Source organism: Mixophyes fleayi, chromosome 6, assembly GCF_038048845.1.
Source record: "Mixophyes fleayi isolate aMixFle1 chromosome 6, aMixFle1.hap1, whole genome shotgun sequence".
Lineage (NCBI taxonomy): Eukaryota > Metazoa > Chordata > Amphibia > Anura > Limnodynastidae > Mixophyes > Mixophyes fleayi.
The window spans coordinates 1,478,271-1,502,268 of record NC_134407.1 but is presented as its reverse complement, the minus strand read 5'-3'; the positions used below and the strand labels follow the sequence as shown (position 1 = coordinate 1,502,268).

The 23,998-nt window shown below is 44.6% G+C and overlaps 1 long non-coding RNA gene across 3 annotated transcripts in view; it reads right to left on the bottom strand.

Annotated features, from left to right (window-relative positions):
* Window positions 1-23,998, bottom strand: part of LOC142160700 (uncharacterized) — a 200,067-nt gene that overhangs the window by 131,333 nt on the left and 44,736 nt on the right. For 2 of the 3 annotated variants that reach the window (XR_012693283.1, XR_012693282.1), the window contains exon 4: window positions 6,009-6,206. The exons of the other annotated variant lie outside the window; for it this stretch is intronic. This is a non-coding gene — a long non-coding RNA (uncharacterized LOC142160700). The remainder of the gene's footprint in view (window positions 1-6,008; window positions 6,207-23,998) is intronic. 3 annotated transcript variants of the gene reach the window in all.

Below are 23,998 nucleotides of genomic sequence, written 5' to 3'. Positions count from 1 at the left end.
TGTGATGAGAGAGACAGTAATGAGGGACCACAGTGTGATGCAGTGTAATGATAAAGGAGGGCACAGTGTGATGAGAGGGACAGTAATGAAGGACCACAGTGTGATGTAGTGTAATGATAAAGGAGGGCACAGTGTGATGAGAGGGACAATAATGAGGGGCCACAGTGTGATGCAGTGTAATGATAAAGGAGGGCACAGTGTGATGAGAGGGACAATAATGAGGGGCCACAGTGTGATGCAGTGTAATGATAAAGGAGGGCACAGTGTGATGCAGTGTAATGATAAAGGAGGGCACAGTGTGATGAGAGGGACAATAATGAGGGACCACAGTGTGATGCAGTGTAATGATAAAGGAGGGCACAGTGTGATGAGAGGGACAGTAATGAGGGGCCGCAGTGTGATGCAGTGTTATGATAAAGGAGGGCACAGTGTGATGAGAGGGACAGTAATGAGGGACCACAGTGTGATGTAGTGTAATGATAAAGGAGGGCACAGTGTGATGAGAGGGACAATAATGAGGGACCACAGTGTGATGCAGTGTAATGATAAAGGAGGGCACAGTGTGATGAGAGGGACAGTAATGAGGGGCCGCAGTGTGATGCAGTGTAATGATAAAGGAGGGCACAGTGTGATGAGAGGGACAGTAATGAGGGACCACAGTGTGATGCAGTGTAATGATAAAGGAGGGCACAGTGTGATGAGAGGGACAATAATGAGGGACCACAGTGTGATGCAGTGTAATGATAAAGGAGGGCACAGTGTGATGAGAGGGACAGTAATGAGGGACCACAGTGTGATGTAGTGTAATGATAAAGGAGAGCACAGTGTGATGAGAGGGACAATAATGAGGGGCCGCATGGTGATGCAGTGTAATGATAAAGGAGGGCACAGTGTGATGAGAGGGACAGTAATGAGGGACCACAGTGTGATGCAGTGTAATGATAAAGGAAGGCACAGTGTGATGAGAGGGACAGTAATGAGGGACCACAGTGTGATGTAGTGTAATGATAAAGGAGGGCACAGTGTGATGAGAGGGACAATAATGAGGGACCACAGTGTGATGCAGTGTAATGATAAAGGAGGGCACAGTGTGATGAGAGGGACAGTAATGAGGGGCCGCAGTGTGATGCAGTGTAATGATAAAGGAGGGCACAGTGTGATGAGAGGGACAGTAATGAGGGACCACAGTGTGATGCAGTGTAATGATAAAGGAGAGCACAGTGTGATGAGAGGGACAGTAATGAGGGACCACAGTGTGATGCAGTGTAATGATAAAGGAGGGCACAGTGTGATGAAAGGGACAGTAATGAGGGACCACAGTGTGATGCAGTGTAATGATAAAGGAGGGCACAGTGTGATGAAAGGGACAGTAATGAGGGACCACAGTGTGATGCAGTGTAAGGATAAAGGAGGGCACAGTGTGATGAAAGGGACAGTAATGAGGGACCACAGTGTGATGCAGTGTAATGATAAAGGAGGGCACAGTGTGATGAAAGGGACAGTAATGAGGGACCACAGTGTGATGCAGTGTAATGATAAAGGAGGGCACAGTGTGATGAAAGGGACAGTAATGAGGGACCACAGTGTGATGCAGTGTAATGATAAAGGAGGGCACAGTGTGATGAAAGGGACAGTAATGAGGGACCACAGTGTGATGCAGTGTAATGATAAAGGAGGGCACAGTGTGATGAAAGGGACAGTAATGAGGGACCACAGTGTGATGCAGTGTAATGATAAAGGAGAGCACAGTGTGATGAGAGGGACAGTAATGAGGGGCCGCAGTGTGATGCAGTGTAATGATAAAGGAGGGCACAGTGTGATGAGAGGGACAATAATGAGGGACCACAGTGTGATGCAGTGTAATGATAAAGGAGGGCACAGTGTGATGAGAGGGACAGTAATGAGGGACCACAGTGTGATGTAGTGTAATGATAAAGGAGAGCACAGTGTGATGAGAGGGACAGTAATGAGGGACCACAGTGTGATGCAGTGTAATGATAAAGGAGAGCACAGTGTGATGAGAGGGACAATAATGAGGGGCCGCAGTGTGATGTAGTGTAATGATAAAGGAGAGCACAGTGTGATGAGAGGGACAATAATGAGGGGCCACATGGTGATGCAGGAGGAGCAGCGTGATGTGCGGCGGCACATAGTTTAACCTTCTACTTAACTATAGGAGTATATGCTATGCTAAAAAAAATATAGTGCTATGGGTTGTTTCAGGGAGGGAGGGAGGGGGGGGGGGCAAACCAATATCTTGCCTAGGGCCCCATGAGGTCTAAATCCGGCTCTGTGTACCGGTGTCACAAAAAAGCTGCTCTCAGCACCACAACCACCGCTCAAATCCTGCACCGGTTTTAAGAGGAGCTTGGCTGGAGCACAGGACTGTAATAAATAATCATATACTGCTCATCCATTATACATACAGCATATTAGCCTATCAGACTATCTCAAAGTTCACAACAGCACAGATTATTTCAGACTCAAACTGTTCTAATCTTGTAGGTGGCAATTTTAATATTCCGAGTAATATTCTTCTCAATAGGCATTTGGCTATAGACATTTGCAGGATTCTATGGTAGAATTTGGCATTAAGGGTTCCGCCCGAAATTCCCCCCAGTTTAGTTCCACCCAGAATTCCCAATTCTACCCTGACCAACCAGGAACTGACCTCCGTCATCCAGCTATATTATGAAAAGTGGGAAATGGTGAAGCAAACGCGGAACTGAAGATTATATACAGAATTTCACACATCTACAAAATTACCTGTTCAGCCACGAAATGCGTTTTGTGCAAATTTCGCAACTTTGCTGATCTCTACTTGTGCACATTCAGCCTGACATCACGACACTCTGGCTGGGAAGCATCGAGCCACAACTAAGGCTTAGCAGAGCACAGATCTTTTCTCCCTATATTCTAAAAATACAACTATGAGAATCTCTCAAACAACAATCATTCTGACAGTGGGACTGTAACACATATTTCTGTATTTTAATGCTTTTAAAAGACTGACGTTCTGGTCCAAGTGATGGTTGCACATAGTACTAGCAGTAATCTGCACAAGTAATGTTGGAGTAGTTACACACTTCTCAAAATTGTCTCTGAGCTTGATAAAGGGTCACGATCATACCAGGTGGGGGCAATGCCACATCTATCCCATCCCTAACCTAGCTCTGAATTGCTGCACATGCCGGAAGAATGCACTTACATACAATGGGAAACATGATTCCTGACACATGTCATATGATGGGATACACGGCTCCCTGACACATGTGGCATCTTGACATCTGTGATACAATGGGAACACGTGAGCGAGTGCATCAGCTGATTCCACATCCTGTGATGTCAGTATTTAAGATGATGCCCATCTGACAGTAATATTATGGTAGTAGGTGGGCACAATCTCTGGTGGTCTGAGGGCACCTTACTTTAAATTACATTAACGCATTCAATCAGCCATTAACATGGGTGAAAATGATTCACCAGTGGAAATATTTTGTGTATATCTTGCACAGTTCAATTCATATCTAAATATGTTTAAAGCTAATAAATAAGAGAAATTATAATTTTATTCAATGAGATGTCTTTTCGCTAATTTGGGTGCTATTTATTCTTATAGCAGCAATATATAATTACTCATCTCCGGAACGTAACATTATTGTATCGTTGTGGAAACTGGAAACTGAGCCTTTTTTAAAGTCATGATAAATAGAGAGATGTAACCCCTGCCGCAGCAGGGATTCAATTTAATGGCACTGAACATGCAGCCATCAAAACGCAAGAGGAGGAGCAGAGGATAGGAGCGAATGGAGTCTGTCAGAGGACGGGAACAGGCACGAGAGTAAGGAGAGAACTGAGTTCCACCGCAGCAGAGAGAGAGAAGATATAGTGCCAGATGCATGGAGACAGCAGAAGTGTAAACTGGTAACACTAACCCTAGTAGTGAAGGGAGTGAGCTCCCAGTTTACCAGAGATAATCCTTTAGAGAAGACTGTGAGAGTGTCAGAGAGGGAGACTACATCACAACACAGAATGTGGGTGATGTTTTACCTGTAACCAGGCCTAGAGAGCCTATGGGCAAGCCTTGTGACTTTTTGCTCTAGTGGGTTTATGAAGGGAGTCCATGGACAGAGAGGGAGACCCCTGACCTTGGTTAATTGGGTGTCAGCAGAAAGGCCTTCAAGCAAAAGGAAGCCTGGCCAGACAGGGTTGCTGCTGTTCTGAATCGCCTTCCTTACAGTCGTTGACAAATTAGTGTACATTTAAGTGGTGCAGAATCTGGTGTCATTCATGAGAGACTGTGTTATACCGACACCTGCCTCACCTACCTAGCATTAACATAAATATCTCCATATGACCCATACACGTGGTAGAGTGAGACTGAACCAAATTGTCCCCTTACACCTATCATCATATCTACCATTGTTGGAGATGCCTATATAAGCATCAGCACAGTGGCCTAGTGGTTAGCACTTCTGCCTCATAGCACTGGGGTCATGAGTTTGATTCCCGACCATAGACTTATCTGTGTGGAGTTTGTATGTTCTCCCTGTGTTTGCGTGGGTTTCCTCCCACACTCCAAAAACATACCGATAGGTTAATTGTCTGCTGTCCAAAATTGACCCTACTCTCTGTCTGTCTATCTCCCTGTTTGTCTGTCTGTGTCTGTGTGAGTGTGTGTCTATATTAGGGAATTTAGACTGTAAGCTCCAATGGGGCAGGGACTGATGTGAGTGAGTTCTCTGTACAGCGCTGTGGAATTAGTGGCGCTATATAAATAAATGATGATGATGATGATGATTATCATAATCTACAAGTACTGCGGTTCACATGTAACCCAGGTTACCAATATTTATGTGCACCAACGGTGCCCAACCTTGTAGAACTGTTATATTATATTGTTTAGTATTTGTTAGAGTGAGAGGAAGATTTGGCATGATTCTTAGCATGGTGAGGAGTGTAAGAGGCAATTTACACTGTTATCCCCCCATGTGGTCAATTTATGAATTAATTGCCCAGTAGTTTATTATTAATGTGCTGTTCAACATCCACCAGACAGGAGCGTATGAGTGTACGTGGTCTAGGTGTGAATGTCAGTGCAGTAGGGCTGTAGGAATATAAATCCATTTTATGAATCTAATTGAGATAAATTCCTTGACTGACGAATCATCTACTATCCCATATTATCTATTGTTGACTTTGTTCTACCCTATTGTTTATTTTCAACCCAGCTTTCTTTAAGTGGTATATTTCCTGCTGGACTCTAATATTTCTGTTCAATTGTCTATAGTCACTACACACCCCTTACATCTACCCACCTGCCATTTACCCCTTAAGAAAAGTATGAAGGTGGTTATTACATAACTCCGTGTGTGAGCGCTACGTGTTGCTTGTGTTGGATACAAGGAGTCTCCTGCTGGAAGATAGCACTATCCACGCAGTCCTTGGAGAAGACTTAGTTGGAAGCACTGCGCTTCTGAGAGGTGAGAAGACGCACACGAGCATTACACACATTCGGCAATACCCCTCAGGATGTCTAACTCAGGGGGTGTTACAGGCATTTACATACTTATTCAGATAATTACAATATTTTGGTGTTTAGTATAATGTAACAGCACAAAACAGACTTTGTTTTAAAGAGGTCGGGTGTGTTCAATTTTCTTGTGCCAGGTACTTTTCAGTGGGCGGTTTTTCACATCCAACCTTTTCGTGGTGTGTGTTCCATGTTATGAGAGCGCTAAAGAAACACAACTCTCATCTTATTCATTTTTCACAGAGCAAGATTGAGTGGCAGGAGTGTAAAGTGGCATTTTATTCCCTAGTAGGAATACCAAATGTCTTGCTATTGTTTACATTCATATGTTACTCAAACCCCTGCGCAGAATGGAAGAATCTTTACTTAACCAAGAAATGTTTCATGAATGTGCAGGTTGTGTGTGATACATAATCTCGTGGATCATGTCTGTCTAACTGCACTACGTCACTAAAAATGATTTGGCGTTTATTACCTGTGCATATTAGGATCTTCTGCTTGCCTCTGAAGAGCTTCACATGTAGAACTGCCCTAGCTGTGTACTTACTCTGGTGGCAGTGGCTAAATCTTAGGCGCACAGTCTAATAGGAACTCCAGTTTTTACGAGGGGTGCACAAGGGAATGATGTTCTCCACTGGTCATAACTTTCAGAACAAGCCCCACTAGGCAGTACCTGAGTATATGAAGGACAAGACAAGTCATATATTTAAATTTAGCATGAGTTGGTCAGTCAAACAGATCACAAAGTAATGCACAAGCACAAATAAACGACAACATACCCTGTTGCTCAGGCACCAGAGAGAAGACTGAGTTTAAAAAAAGAGGGCATTTGGCATTATGTGGACATGTATTCGCTCACACATCACAAGGAGCACCTAAATGAAGGTGCCATCAGCAGGGAGCACCGGGAAGGAGTTAAAACAGGGGCATCTGAGACATTGGGAACAACAGATGTGTTACACAGGGGTGAGGATTTATAAAGTGATACAATAACATACAATTGGGAAGATAAATGATGGCTCTGACTATGATGGACCTCACTCAGGAGAGGTGTGATAAAACCATCCCAAATGTCTCATATGGACTCTCAAGATTCCTCTCTGAACTTTGGAGAATGAAACATATAATGCAGAGGTCATAATAGGCACCTGGCTCCTATATGCTCCAACCCCCTTATCAGCTCCCCACACACACATCATCTCCTCTTTTGCTTGGGTTAAATTACTGTAATTATGTATTTCTAGGTAGAGACATAACTTGGAGCAGCCGATGTGGGAGACCTGTCAAAGTTCTTCTCTCCATGACAATTGTCAGGGGAGAATTTGCGAAATGAATCAGATCACTTGGGAAGGGGACAGACTTTTTCTGACTGTCAATCACTGTAATTTTACAAAACAAAAGAGCTGACAGATATACATTCATTGAAAACAACATGTCACGCTTAAATCTCACACATACTACTGGGCTGGAATTGCTTGTTTACTTTAAATAACTACAATGCAGCCAAGACGGTAAGAAATCTTCATCTGCTTAGAGCCGTCCTGGGGGAAATAAATGATAACAAATGTGTGCATGTTAATAACATTATGACACCTGGTGCACAGGAACCAGACTGTCATTTTACGAGTACAGTTACCTGATGCCATCAAGCATCACTGTCTTTGTGAAGTCACATGATCCGCAATATCTGAGAAATTGACCAATATCACTGTGTTGCCAGCTACAAAGTATCTTTTTCCTGCTCAATCATTTCATAAATGTTCTCAATTCTATGTACAAGCTGATGTATCACTCTCAGATCTACCAGAAAAGGTGTGCTCAACTATGGGGAATTAGCTCCAATGTGCACGTGACAGACCCCGCGCAGAGCATCCGCCTCTCATCAACAGGCTGCCAGGCCCCATAGCTGCAATATGGGCTGCCACAGCAGTAGTTATAGCCCTTCACACCAATCCTTCATGTTACCCAGTTAATACTGCTGCATGCAGTTCCATGATATGAAGACACACATGGTAGATCAACTGCAGGCAATGGTGCTAAAGGTTCAGGAGCAAAGGTTAGTGGGCAAAGAGAAGACAAGGGGCATGCACAAGAGACTCAGAACACTACTCCCAATGGTCAGGACCAAGACACAAGAAAATTTAGACCTCTTTCCATCATAAGCATGTGGAATCTAGGGAGCTCCTGTTCTTTCAGGAAACAAGGACATTTTCAAACTGGAGGAGTTGAATGTTAGGATAATGTGGATTCCTATATTGAGCCAAAATTTGCACTAGCACTACAGAGGTGCAAAGCTCAACAAGACTCCTGATTTTCACCAGGAGCCGCCGTAAGGTGGTATGTACTTTGCATCCAGGAGCTCGCAGGTCGGGGAACTCTGCACTGCCTTCGAGCATAAAGCAGTTGGTAAACAAATGTAATAATACCGAATCAGAGCACGGTCCTCCAGGACTGGTTCACAGGAGGACGAATAAAGTATGAAATCAGATTCCAAAAAGAGCCGTCACAGCCACGGCAGATGTCGGAAATGCCAGATAAATCGAATAGGAATAAGCGAAAGATAGAAGCCAGACATTAGGGTGGAACCTGCTGCTCTGACACTGACACAGTGCTCAGCGAAATGACGTCTCACAGCGTCTATAAAACTGAGATTATTTTTATAGGGTAAAATATTGAAATGTGCTGGTAGGGGTGGAGACTGTACATATGCAAAGATCTGAGTTTATTTAATGCCACTGGGCATTGATGCTGTGCAGAACTACCCAGCAACTAACACCACTTCAAAACCATCGGAAATCATCACTTTTCATGAAATGTTTTTACATCCTTCTCTTCATGAAGAGGCATATAAGCCAAGAGAAAAGCACAGTGTACATACTTATATAAAGTAATGTATTTGTACAATGCCTGGATGTTTCCCCTATTATACATACAAATTTACAAACAAATACATAAAATACATACATATTTTTCTGTCTTTTAATGTCTACTAAACTGGACTAATACCCATGGTCCTAGAGGACCGTCCAGGAATTTGAAGCATTGAACTACCTTGAACTTTATCATTTTCCACTGAACTTGAGCTAATTATCCCAGTAACACACCATTGTGCGCCGAATCCTGTACTCTATTTACTCTATCATCTTGGAATTACCTACCATTTCTAAGGAAGGCTGCCTCCATATGTGGAAGAGGTGTTTATGTGGACTTTTTTCTATATACCATATATATACAATACTGCTGTGAGCGCCATTGTTTATTAATTATATTGTATACTATAAGCCATATATAGATACAAAATAAAAAGCTTTGCCTAGTGGTGATGTAACGTGTCTATGTTCCAGGACTTTAAATGCTTTACATGATATATTTTCTATGTTCTATGTGTTGGGCTAATAAACAGTCTACTTCTCTAATGCAGAACCTCAAAAACACCCTTGCTCTCCTGTGTGGGTACCAACAATAGCTGCAAAGACCCAAACGGGGGCATTACAGTTATACAACCACACTTTTGTTTGTTGTAGATTTCTTAGCCAACAGACCGATCAAATCCAGAAAGTTGCGCACATTCAAACCATGCTATAAAACATTCTTGGACCTGAGGGTTTGTTACTCTCACGATTCTGTCAAAATGTCAAGGATACAGCTTCTTGCCATATAATAGCTCAAAAAGCAGTTTAAACCCTGGGGCACCACACGGATAGAAAACTGCTCAACTAGGCCATCAATCTGCACATAATAGACTGATGTCCTAAGTATAATCAGGTTACCTTTCCACTAAACAACACTTAAAGTTTGTGTTTTGGTCCATGAGGACAACTTTCAACAGATCTACTCTGGAAATAAGTTCTATGAACTTGTTGGCTACTTCTCAGGCCATAGAAGTTTGTAACAGAAACCCCTCTGGATAAAATCTATCACCACCAATATTCATTTGCACACTTTAGAAGAGGGTTCTAGTGAACCCACTATGTCTACAACGGTTTTTTACAAAAGGATAGATAAATAAGAGGAGCTAAAGGCTGGCATCTGAGTTCCATCACTTGACAATAAGGACAGAAACCACAAGATATTGTCACCTCACAGTCTAATGAAAGAGCTATTATTGTATCTACGGTTTTATCTCTTCCTGGGTTATTCTTTACATGTTAACAATTGACAATTCACCAAACCCATGTTTTACACAAAGAAATCCCCTTTACATCATCCTGAGATCTGAGAGGGTCACCAGTTAAAGGGTAAACACATCGTTGTTAATGTCAGAAAACTCCAAATCACCATTATTAGCTCTCATCTCCCCTATTCTCAAGACACCCTCCCTTGACCCATCCTCTCCAACTATCGCCCAGTATCTCTGCTTCCCTTTGCTTCTAAAATTCTCGACCGACTTGTTTTCAATTGCCAGACCCACTTTCTCTCTTCCCACTCTCTTCCTGACCCTCTCCCATCTGGCTTCAGTCCCCTTCACTCAACTGAAACTGCCCTCACTAAAGTAACAGATGACTTACTCTCAGCTAAGTGCAAAGGTCACTTCTCCCTTATCATACTACTCGACCACTCTGCTGCTTTTGGCACAGATGATCGTTCTCTTCTGACCACCCTTCACTCTCTAAATCTTCGCGAAACAGCTCTCTCTTGGTTTGCCTCCTACCTCTCTGCCCGTTCTTTTAGCATCTCTGCTTCCGACTCTTCCTCCCACCCTCTTCCTCTATCTATTGCAGTCCCAGAAGCTCTGTCCTTGGCTCTCTGCTCTTATCTCTCTACACCACCTCTTTTGGTGAACTTATTCAATCATTTGGCCTCCAATACCACCTCTATGCTGATAACACGCAAATCTATCTTTCCTCCCCTGACCTCTTTCCCGCCTTCCTAACCCAAGTATCCAGCTGTCTCTAGGCTGCAACTACCTGTATTTCTCTCTCCCAATATCTCCCTCTTGGTTGACAACATAACTCTCTCTCCTGTCACCCAAGCCTGCTGCCTTGGCATCACCCATGTCTCTGCCCCCAGCTTTACCCCTCATAATTAGTACCTCACCAAATCCTGCTACTTTCTCCTCCGTAACATCACAAAAATCCGTCCCTTTCTCTCTCTGGAAGCAACCAAAATCTAGGTCCATTCACTCATCATTTCTCGTCTCGAGTATTGCAACCTCTTTCTCCCTGGCTTTCCTGACTCTTACTTTCCTGACCTTCAATCCATACAGAACGCTGCGGCTCATTTTCCTCTTCCATCACACCTCTTCCGCTTCTCCTCTGCGTAAATCCCTTCATTGGCTTCCTATCCATTTCAGAATTCAGTTCAAGTTCCTTACCCTCACTTACAAATCCCTTACCAACGCTTCTCCCCCTTACATCTCTGACCTTTTCTCAAGGTATATACCTACTCGACCACTCCGCTTCACCTCTGACCTCTGCCTCAATTCACCTCTCATTACGTCCTCCCATGCTCACCTCCAAGTCTTCTGCCGTGCTGCCCCCATTCTATGTAACTCCCTACCCCAACTCACTGGACTCTTTCCCAACCTTCAGTCCTTCAAACACCCACTCAAAACTCCTCTTTTCGAGCTTGCCTTTCCTACCACCTCCTAACCATTAGTTTGTGGTCCACCATAAACCCTCACAAGAACCTCTCGCAAGATCCAGCCAATATGAAAACCCCCTCCTCTATTATCAGGGTTTTGGAAGTTTTCATCTGGGATAGAGAAAGATAAGAAGAAAAAGGAACCGTTTCCCGAGGGATCTCTTTCGTATTGAGCAAAAACTTGAGGGCCTTCCCTGCACAAAGGGTAGCAAATTACTGCCAGTCTCTGCCTATCAATACAGGAACTGGCACGTAAGGACATACACTCAATCTTGGGATAGTCATATTTCCCCATATAGTAAGAGGACTTGGGCAGTCCGGTCAGAAAACACATCCCCATGTATATACCCAATCTGAATGGAACATTCATTAGCAAACCATCGAAAAAAAACAAGGGTATTTCTCACACACGAGTCTACAACCTTCCTTACCATTTTCCCCTTAGTTAGGACCAGTGCCTGCAAAAGAGGCAGCCCCAGTAAACTAAGGGCAGTGACCTCCACATAGGTAAAGTTCATCTGTGGGTAGCTGGCTTTAAAATATCCCTTTAGTCCACATCCCAAATAGCATGCGGTTTTCACTCTTAAGCCAGATCATCATCATCATCATCATCATTTATTTAAATAGCGGCACTAATTCTGCAACGCTGTACAGAGAACTCACTCACATCAGTGCCTGCCCCATTGCAGCTTACAGTCTAAATTTCCCAACACACAGATAGACTAGGGTATATTTGATAGCAGCCAATTAACCTACTAGTATGTTTTTGGATTGTGGGAGGAAACTGGAGCGTCCAGGGGAAACCCACGCAAACACGGGGAGAACATACAAACTCCACACAGATAAAGCCATGGTCGGGAATTTAACTCAAGACCCCAGCGGAATTAAACTCATTACCCGAGTGATGTGAGGCAGAAGTGCTAACCACTGAGCCAACGTGCTGCCCAGATGAGAATATGATACTGGATTCTGGGAACCGTGAAAGAAAGATCATCCTGGGGGCTTAATTCTCTGAGGTTCAACTCAGGCCACTAAGGTATAGTAGACAGAATGACTGTTGGCTCCTGTTGACCTTCCTGTGGCCATAGAAATAGATTACTAACCTCTTTTTCGTCCTCTCCATATTAAAACATACAATAGCCATTCCACAGCCAGGGCATTCTCAACCACATGGACAGCAGTCCTAAGGCTTGAGGCCCAATATATTTTAAGCCATACAGCCATGCTATAAAGGAGACCATTAATAAACTGTTCCAGCAGATGCCCATAGCCTGTTGGAAATACAAAGACCTCAGTTTTGTTGCATCACCAGTTCCTGTGGTGAGAGATTGTCAAAAATAGTTGTTTTGACATTTTTATTGTCCCCAGTATTTCCAGCTCCAAAGACCACATGTGATTACCTTATTAGCAGGGGTGATAAGAGAATTAGTCTGGGATAAAACAACTATCTCAAATGTGGCAATGGAGGCCTCTAGATCATCTCCCTCTGTCACTTTTTCGTCATTATAGAAATCAGTGCTGTCATTGTCATCTGGAAAAACAGAGTTGCCAGAACTGTTTCTGACCTGTTCTTTTAATTCACCAACTTCTGATGACCAGTCCTCACTTGCTGAAAAAGTGTCTGGAGATCGCAAGTGTATTTGTCCACAACTCCATCTTGCTGTTGTTGCAAACCCTGATCTTATAACTGTTTCTGGAGCAAAATGAACATTTAAACAAGCGCCTTAATTATGGCACTCTAGTCCCAAGAGTCAAGACTTCACTTGTTCCCACTTCTAACACCATTTGTGGAGGACAGAGTTGACTCAAGACTCTGTAGACAGGTCTACAGTTCAACAGCAGTTTTAATATAGACACATGTAGGTAAACCATACACAGGTACAAGGAACAGACATGAGGAGTGTAAAGGATAGGAGTGAAGGAGCTATATAAAAAATAAACACTGTTTACACCAGCAGTGAGTTTTCGAACTCCTTACTCTTAGTAGTGTATTTCATACTGGGCCTTGTACAGAGTATATGTCCACCCAGTATGAGGAGGGGTAAACATACCCCATGCTTCTGGAGATGTTGACACATCTTCATGTGTGACATACACGCACTCTGTCACAGTATCCATCTGATTTACAGTCCCTTTGGCATGTTAGATGGACATGCATCTAACATGCCGAAGGAATGTTAGATGGACAATCTGTTGATATATGTACTAGGAAAATTTTCTTAATTCCATATATTATATGACTCTGTAAAGTAGCAGAGCTTATCATGCTTACACTTCCTCTTGTGCTTACGGTAGCACACAAGCATTGTCACACTCATCTGCTAGGAGACAAGTTGCTTTCTTGTGAATTGAAACACAGATACTGACCAGTATCCAACACACCAAATGTCAGTTTGTTAAAGTGATACATTTTCTGCCCAAATAAACTCTGATAAATCATATCAAATGTATCCTGATACTAACCCCACTGAGCCAAGAAACTGTTGATAGATCCAGGACCCACTGCACAGGGAGCCACCATCAGACACCTGATATAACCACTTCTTTGCCATGTAAGTTGCTTTTCATTCCGTCTAGCACCTGAGCTGCTATTTTGTTTTTCAATTATTTTTTGGCTGATGTGAGCATAAGAAATCTAAGATAAGACCAGAAAAGCATGCCTCTGTTTTTCCAGCATTAAAGTTTGGTTTATTTTAAAGGCGTTTAGCATTTCCATTACTAAAATAAATAACTTGAGAAGAATCGGAGGTATCTTCAGGGCCTGCCACTCGCTCCCCATGTGCTCCGAAGTCAGTATACAAAGGTAAGTCATAAAATCAGTATGGGGCTGTGTAACATTTATGTGTTTCAGGTCTTCTCTGCCATGAAAGGGTCTTTGTAAGAGTCGTGCAAGGGATGCATGTCCGGCCATGTTGGAAATGAGATAACAGAGCGAGGATTGTACAGGAGAAGCAGCAGCAGAATTAGACTCTGGTGAGAAGAAACTGCCAGATCCATTAGCAACTTAACCACAAGTTAAATCTCTCTAAACAAACTATAAACTGACTCACAGGCTCTGAGCCACCAGAAGCACACGCTCCTTGGGCTTAAGGAATACTGGTATTAATATTTCAGCCACTCATGATGATCACCCGCATAACTCACAGGAAAAACCACTAGTGTTCCAGAGCTGACACTCATACTTCCACAAATGCCAAACCAGCCTACAGAAAACTATGAACAGACCAGATATTAAGAATATACTTGGACAAAGGTGAGTAAATACCCTTTTCTGAACAGCTCACATATCTCTATTATTAAAGAGAGAGAAAAACAAGCAAACCACGATTCACCTGATCATCAGCAGAATCCACATGTGGAAGTTATTCTCTCTGCCCTAACTTGTCTTAGCCAGTATCATCCTTTGTTCTTTTAGGTGATGAATGGCATGGAAAGAAAGACAATACAGATGATACAGTTTACCTTTCTCTACAACATATCAAAATATATGTAATATTTAGTTCTAGTTTAAAAATGAACTAATCATGCTAGCGATTAAAATATGACATCTGCCTAAAATTGTGTTTGTCGCAGTTCTGTGTGGTCAGCAATTTTAATATAACAACTGCAATTTGATGATTCGCATAGAATGAAGTGAGGAAGCAGGTACAAAGGCAGGCCAAGAACTCACACTTACCTCAAATGGGTCACCTATAGCCATTTGGTCTAGTTCCAACTGATTCTGACTCACACAGTCTATGTAGCAGGTTAGTGTGTGATTGGATGGTGATGTCACAGCGCAGTCACACAGTCTATGTAGCTGGTTAGAGTGTGATAGGATGGTGATGTCACAGCGCAGTCACACAGTCTATGTAGCAGGTTAGTGTGTGATTGGATGGTGATGTCACAGAGTAAGCGCAGTCACACAGTCTATGTAGCAGGTTAGTGTGTGATTGGATGGTGATGTCACACAGTGAGCGCAGTCACACAGTCTATGTAGCAGGTTAGTGTGTGATTGGATGGTGATGTCACACAGTGAGCGCAGTCACACAGTCTATGCAGCAGGTTAGTGTGTGATTGGATGGTGATGTCACACAGTGAGCACAGTCACACAGTCTATGTAGCAGGTTAGTGTGTGATTGGATGGTGATGTCACAGAGTAAGCGCAGTCACACAGTCTATGTAGCAGGTTAGTGTGTGATTGGATGGTGATGTCACACAGTGAGCGCAGTCACACAGTCTATGCAGCAGGTTAGTGTGTGATTGGATGGTGATGTCACACAGTGAGCACAGTCACACAGTCTATGTAGCAGGTTAGTGTGTGATTGGATGGTGATGTCACAGAGTAAGCGCAGTCACACAGTCTATGTAGCAGGTTAGTGTGTGATTGGATGGTGATGTCACACAGTGAGCGCAGTCACACAGTCTATGTAGCTGGTTAGAGTGTGATTGGATGGTGATGTCACGGCGCAGCCACACAGTCTATGTAGCAGGTTAGTGTGTGATTGGATGGTGATGTCACACAGTGAGCGCAGTCACACAGTCTATGCAGCAGGTTAGTGTGTGATTGGATGGTGATGTCACACAGTGAGCACAGTCACACAGTCTATGTAGCAGGTTAGTGTGTGATTGGATGGTGATGTCACAGAGTAAGCGCAGTCACACAGTCTATGTAGCAGGTTAGTGTGTGATTGGATGGTGATGTCACACAGTGAGCACAGTCACACAGTCTATGTAGCAGGTTAGTGTGTGACTGGATGGTGATGTCACAGAGTAAGCGCAGTCACACAGTCTATGTAGCAGGTTAGTGTGTGATTGGATGGTGATGTCACAGCGCAGTCACACAGTCTATGTAGCAGGTTAGTGTGTGATTGGATGGTGATGTCACACAGTGAGCGCAGTCACACAGTCTATGTAGCTGGTTAGTGTGTGACTGGATGGTGATGTCACAGAGTAAGCGCAGTCACACAGTCTATGTAGCAGGTTAGTGTGTGATTGGATGGTGATGTCACACAGTGAGCACAGTCACACAGTCTATGTAGCAGGTTAGTGTGTGATTGGATGGTGATGTCACACAGTGAGCGCAGTCACACAATCTATGTAGCAGGTTAGTGTGTGACTGGATGGTGATGTCACAGAGTAAGCGCAGTCACACAGTCTATGTAGCAGGTTAGTGTGTGATTGGATGGTGATGTCACAGCGCAGTCACACAGTCTATGTAGCAGGTTAGTGTGTGATTGGATGGTGATGTCACAGCGCAGTCACACAGTCTATGTAGCTGGTTAGTGTGTGACTGGATGGTGATGTCACAGAGTAAGCGCAGTCACACGGTCTATGTAGCAGGTTAGTGTGTGACTGGATGGTGATGTCACAGAGTAAGCGCAGTCACACAGTCTATGTAGCTGGTTAGAGTGTGATTGGATGGTGATGTCACGGTGCAGTCACACAGTCTATGTAGCAGGTTAGTGTGTGATTGGATGGTGATGTCACAGAGTAAGCGCAGTCACACAGTCTATGTAGCAGGTTAGTGTGTGATTGGATGGTGATGTCACAGAGTAAGTGCAGTCACACAGTCTATGTAGCAGGTTAGTGTGTGATTGGATGGTGATGTCACACAGTGAGCGCAGTCACGCAGTCTATGTAGCAGGTTAGTGTGTGATTGGATGATGTCACACAGTGAGCGCAGTCACACAGTCTATGTAGCTGGTTAGTGTGTGATTGGATGGTGATGTCACAGAGTAAGCGCAGTCACACAGTCTATGTAGCAGGTTAGTGTGTGACTGGATGGTGATGTCACAGAGTAAGCGCAGTCACACAGTCTATGTAGCAGGTTAGAGTGTGAATGGATTGTGATGTCACAGCGCAGTCACACAGTCTATGTAGCTGGTTAGTGTGTGATTGGATGGTGATGTCACAGAGTAAGCGCAGTCACACAGTCTATGTAGCAGGTTAGTGTGTGATTGGATGGTGATGTCACAGCGCAGTCACACAGTCTATGTAGCAGGTTAGTGTGTGATTGGATGGTGATGTCACAGCGCAGTCACACAGTCTATGTAGCAGGTTAGTGTGTGATTGGATGATGATGTCACACAGTGAGCGCAGTCACACAGTCTATGTAGCAGGTTAGTGTGTGATTGGATGGTGATGTCACACAGTGAGCGCAGTCACAGTCTATGTAGCAGGTTAGTGTGTGATTGGATGGTGATGTCACAGAGTAAGCGCAGTCACACAGTCTATGTAGCTGGTTAGAGTGTGAATGGATTGTGATGTCACAGCACAGTCACACAGTCTATGTAGCAGGTTAGTGTGTGACTGGATGGTGATGTCACAGAGTAAGCGCAGTCACACAGTCTATGTAGCAGGTTAGTGTGTGATTGGATGGTGATGTCACACAGTGAGCACAGTCACACAGTCTATGTAGCAGGTTAGTGTGTGATTGGATGGTGATGTCACACAGTGAGCGCAGTCACACAGTCTATGTAGCAGGTTAGTGTGTGACTGGATGGTGATGTCACAGAGTAAGCGCAGTCACACAGTCTATGTAGCAGGTTAGTGTGTGATTGGATGGTGATGTCACAGCGCAGTCACACAGTCTATGTAGCAGGTTAGTGTGTGATTGGATGGTGATGTCACAGCGCAGTCACACAGTCTATGTAGCAGGTTAGTGTGTGATTGGATGGTGATGTCACAGCGCAGTCACACAGTCTATGTAGCAGGTTAGTGTGTGATTGGATGGTGATGTCACAGCGCAGTCACACAGTCTATGTAGCAGGTTAGTGTGTGATTGGATGATGATGTCACACAGTGAGCGCAGTCACACAGTCTATGTAGCAGGTTAGTGTGTGATTGGATGGTGATGTCACACAGTGAGCACAGTCACACAGTCTATGTAGCAGGTTAGTGTGTGATTGGATGGTGATGTCACAGAGTAAGCGCAGTCACACAGTCTACGTAGCTGGTTAGAGTGTGAATGGATTGTGATGTCACAGCACAGTCACACAGTCTATGTAGCAGGTTAGTGTGTGATTGGATGGTGATGTCACAGAGTAAGCACAGTCACACAGTCTATGTAGCAGGTTAGTGTGTGATTGGATGGTGATGTCACAGCGCAGTCACACAGTCTATGTAGCAGGTTAGTGTGTGATTGGATGGTGATGTCACAGCGCAGTCACACAGTCTATGTAGCAGGTTAGTGTGTGATTGGATGGTGATGTCACAGAGTAAGCGCAGTCACACAGTCTATGTAGCAGGTTAGAGTGTGAATGGATTGTGATGTCACAGCGCAGTCACACAGTCTATGTAGCAGGTTAGTGTGTGATTGGATGGTGATGTCACAGAGTAAGCACAGTCACACAGTCTATGTAGCAGGTTAGTGTGTGATTGGATGGTGATGTCACAGCGCAGTCACACAGTCTATGTAGCAGGTTAGTGTGTGATTGGATGGTGATGTCACAGCGCAGTCACACAGTCTATGTAGCAGGTTAGTGTGTGATTGGATGGTGATGTCACAGCGCAGTCACACAGTCTATGTAGCAGGTAAGTGTGTGATTGGATGATGATGTCACAGCGCAGTCACACAGTCTATGTAGCAGGTAAGTGTGTGATTGGATGATGATGTCACACAGTGAGCGCAGTCACACAGTCTATGTAGCAGGTTAGTGTGTGATTGGATGGTGATGTCACACAGTGAGCGCAGTCACACAGTCTATGTAGCAGGTTAGTGTGTGATTGGATGGTGATGTCACACAGTGAGTGCAGTCACACAGTCTATCTAGCAGGTTAGTGTGTGATTGGATGGTGATGTCACACAGTGAGTGCAGTCACACAGTCTATCTAGCAGGTTAGTGTGTGATTGGATGGTGATGTCACACAGTGAGCGCAGTCACCCAGTCTATGTAGCAGGTTAGTGTGTGATTGGATGGTGATGTCACACAGTGAGCGCAGTCACCCGGTCTATCTAGCAGGTTAGTGTGTGATTGGATGGTGATGTCACACAGTGAGTGCAGTCACACAGTCTATCTAGCAGGTTAGTGTGTGATTGGATGGTGATGTCACACATTGAGTGCAGTCACACAGTCTATGTAGCAGGGTAGTGTGTGATTGGATGGTGATGTCACACAGTGAGCACAGTCACACAGTCTATCTAGCAGGTTAGTGTGTGATTGGATGGTGATGTCACACAGTGAGTGCAGTCACACAGTCTATCTAGCAGGTTAGTGTGTGATTGGATGGTGATGTCACACAGTGAGCGCAGTCACCCGGTCTATCTAGCAGGTTAGTGTGTGATTGGATGGTGATGTCACACAGTGAGTGCAGTCACACAGTCTATCTAGCAGGTTAGTGTGTGATTGGATGGTGATGTCACACAGTGAGCGCAGTCACCCGGTCTATCTAGCAGGTTAGTGTGTGATTGGATGGTGATGTCACACAGTGAGTGCAGTCACACAGTCTATCTAGCAGGTTAGTGTGTGATTGGATGGTGATGTCACACAGTGAGTGCAGTCACACAGTCTATCTAGCAGGTTAGTGTGTGATTGGATGGTGATGTCACACAGTGAGCGCAGTCACCCGGTCTATCTAGCAGGTTAGTGTGTGATTGGATGGTGATGTCACACAGTGAGCGCAGTCACCCGGTCTATCTAGCAGGTTAGTGTGTGATTGGATGGTGATGTCACACAGAGAGCGCAGTCACCCGGTCTATCTAGCAGGTTAGTGTGTGATTGGATGGTGATGTCACACAGTGAGTGCAGTCACACAGTCTATCTAGCAGGTTAGTGTGTGATTGGATGGTGATGTCACACAGTGAGCGCAGTCACCCGGTCTATCTAGCAGGTTAGTGTGTGATTGGATGGTGATGTCACACAGTGAGCGCAGTCACCCGGTCTATGTAGCAGGTTAGTGTGTGATTGGATGGTGATGTCACACAGAGAGCGCAGTCACCCGGTCTATGTAGCAGGTTAGTGTGTGATTGGATGGTGATGTCACACAGTGAGCGCAGTCACCCGGTCTATGTAGCAGGTTAGTGTGTGATTGGATGGTGATGTCACACAGTGAGCGCAGTCACACAGTCTATGTAGCAGGTTAGTGTGTGATTGGATGGTGATGTCACAGAGTAAGCGCAGTCACACAGTCTATGTAGCAGGTTAGTGTGTGATTGGATGATGTCACACAGTGAGCGCAGTCACACAGTCTATGTAGCTGGTTAGTGTGTGACTGGATGGTGATGTCACAGAGTGAGCGCAGTCACACAGTCTATGTAGCAGGGTAGTGTGTGATTGGATGGTGATGTCACACAGTGAGCACAGTCACAAGGTCTATGTAGCAGGTTAGTGTGTGATTGGATGGTGATGTCACACAGTGAGCGCAGTCACACAGTCTATGTAGCAGGTTAGTGTGTGATTGGATGGTGATGTCACACAGTGAACGCAGTCACACAGTCCATGTAGCAGGTTAGAGTGTGAATGGATGGTGATGTCACAGCACAGTCACACAGTCTATGTAGCAGGTTAGTGTGTGATTGGATGGTGATGTCACAGCACAGTCACACAGTCTATGTAGCAGGTTAGTGTGTGATTGGATGATGTCACACAGTGAACGCAGTCATACAGTCTATGTAGCAGGTTAGTGTGTGATTGGATGGTGATGTCACACAGTGAGCGCAGTCACACAGTCTATGTAACAGGTTAGTGTGTGATTGGATGGTGATGTCACACAGTGAGCGCAGTCACACAGTCTATGTAGCAGGTTAGTGTGTGATTGGATGATGATGTCACACAGTGAGCGCAGTCACACAGTCTATGTAGCAGGTTAGTGTGTGATTGGATGGTGATGTCACACAGTGAGCGCAGTCACACAGTCTATGTAGCAGGTTAGAGTGTGATTGGATTGTGATGTCACAGCACAGTCACACAGTCTATGTAGCAGGTTAGTGTGTGATTGGATGGTGATGTCACAGAGTAAGCGCAGTCACACAATCTATGTAGCTGGTTAGTGTGTGATTGGATGATGTCACTCAGTGAGCGCAGTCACACAGTCTATGTAGCAGGTTAGTGTGTGATTGGATGGTGATGTCACAGAGTAAGCGCAGTCACACAATCTATGTAGCTGGTTAGTGTGTGATTGGATGATGTCACTCAGTGAGCGCAGTCACACAGTCTATGTAGCAGGTTAGTGTGTGATTGGATGGTGATGTCACACAGTGAGCGCAGTCACACAGTCTATGTAGCAGGTGTGTGATTGGATGGTGATGTCACACAGTGAGCGCAGTCACACAGTCTATGTAGCAGGTTAGTGTGTGATTGGATGGTGATGTCACGGCGCAGTCACACAGTCTATGTAGCAGGTTAGAGTGTGATTGGATTGTGATGTCACAGCACAGTCACACAGTCTATGTAGCAGGTTAGTGTGTGATTGGATGGTGATGTCACAGAGTAAGCGCAGTCACACAATCTATGTAGCTGGTTAGAGTGTGATTAGATGGTGATGTCACACAGTGAACGCAGTCACACAGTCTATGAAGCAGGGTAGTGTGTGATTGGATGGTGATGTTAACAGTGAGCGCAGTCACATAGTCTATGTAGCAGGTCAGTGTTTGATTGGATGGTGATGTCACAGAGAGCAGTCACACAGTCTATGTAGCAGGTTAGTGTGCGATTGAATGATGATGTCACAGTCTATGTAGCAGGTTAGTGTGTGATTGGATGATGTCACTCAGTGAGCGCAGTCACACAGTCTATGTAGCAAGATAGTGTGTGATTGGATGATGATGTCACACAGTGAGCAGTCACACAGTCTATGTAGCAGGTTAGTGTGTGATTTGATGATGATGTCACACAGTGAGCGCAGTCACACAGTCTATGTAGCTGGTTAGTGTGTGATTGGATGGTGATGTCACACAGTGAGCGCAGTCACATAGTCTATGTAGCAGGTTAGTGTGTGATTGGATGTGATGTCACACAGTGAGCGCAGTCACACAGTCTATGTAGCTGGTTAGTGTGTGATTGGATGGTGATGTTACACAGTGAGCGCAGTCACATAGTCTATGTAGCAGGTTAGTGTGTGATTGGATGTGATGTCACACAGTGAGCGCAGTCACACAGTCTATGTAGCAGGTTAGTGTGTGATTGGATGTGATGTCACACAGTGAGCGCAGTCACACAGTCTATGTAGCTGGTTAGTGTGTGATTGGATGGTGATGTCACACAGTGAGCGCAGTCACATAGTCTATGTAGCAGGTTAGTGTGTGATTGGATGTGATGTCACACAGTGAGCGCAGTCACACAGTCTATGTAGCTGGTTAGTGTGTGATTGGATGGTGATGTTACACAGTGAGCGCAGTCACATAGTCTATGTAGCAGGTTAGTGTGTGATTGGATGTGATGTCACACAGTGAGCGCAGTCACACAGTATGTAGACTGGATACATGTCCTCTACTGCATTCAGCCTACTGATTCAATAGCAGGGGTCCCTCACAGCTGACAAGTATGCAGTCCAATTTCGGACCCTGGCCTCAGAATTGAGCTGGAATAATGAAGCCTTATTGGCCACCTTCTGGAAAGGATTGTCCAATCACATTAAGGATGAACTAATCTCTCGTGAGCTGCCCGCGAGCTTCGATGACCTTATTTTTCTCTGCATCAAGGTGGATATAGATTATAGGGAATGGATGCAAGAGAGGGAACGTACCCGCTGCTTCACCTCCAGTTTGCACCTCATTTTCAGAATCCCAGTAGCCTATGCACATTAGCTGCTCTCGTCTTACACAAGAGGTGCGTGATTGATACTTTAGAAATAATCTCTGCCTTTATTGTGGAGAGGCATGTCATCTCTTATACACCTGCTCCAATAAGCCAGGAAACGCACCATCTTAGGCGGTTCCAGGGACGCCATTCTACGTCCTAAGTCTCCTACTCCCTGTCTTCTGGTAAACCCCCATTTTCTGATGCCAGTCACCTTGTTCTCTCAGGATGGTTCTTTTGAGATCGCAGACTTTGTGGACTCCAGGTCCGCCAAGAACTTCATTTCAGCAACTCTTGTAACCAAACTCTGTCTGCTTTCGTAGGCCTTGCTTCAGCCACTGTCGTTAACTGCTTGTTTGGCATCACTCTCAAGTCAGCTCCTGGTGACCCCTCTTTAGCAAACATTGCCTCCCTTCAGTATGTTCCCCTGAAATCCAGGTACTCTGTTACAACCTCTATTCCAAACTGGCTCTTCCCGCACCCTAATCCTCCTTCCTCCTACCACGTCTGAGAAGCTACTTCCTCATCAACCTTGTGACTGCTCTATTGATCTTGTTCAGGACAAGAATATTTCCAGAGGCAGAACATACCCATTATCCAGAGTCGCAAGTCATGTCCAAATAATCTCCAAAAAACCTCAGTGGGGATTCATTCGAAAATCTTTTTCTCTAGCTGGAGCAGGGTTTTCTTCGTTAAGAAGATGGTAGCTTCTTTAAGACCCTGCATGGACTATCGCCAATTGAATGCTATCAGGGTTAAGAATCGCTATCCGTTACCACTCATCTCAGAGTTGTATGACCGGATCCGAAAAACTATGATCTTCTCCAAACTGACCATAGGGGAGCATATAAACTCATTTGCATTCGTCAAGGCGACGAGTGGAAGACTGAATTCAATACCCGGGATGGGCATTACGAATATTTGGTAAGGATTGCCAAGGATGTTGCGTTTGTGTAATGTCTCGGTGGTCTTTCAAGAATTCGTCAATGAGATTTTTCAGGACTTTATCACTCTGTAGTGGTTTAACTTGATGACATTCTAATCTTCTCCCGGGATCTATCCTCTCAACGAAGTCATGTAAAAAAAGTACTCTCTCGATTATAGCAAAACCATCTGTATTGCTAACTTGAGAAGTGTCTCTTTGAGTGCACCCAAGTGCCCTTCC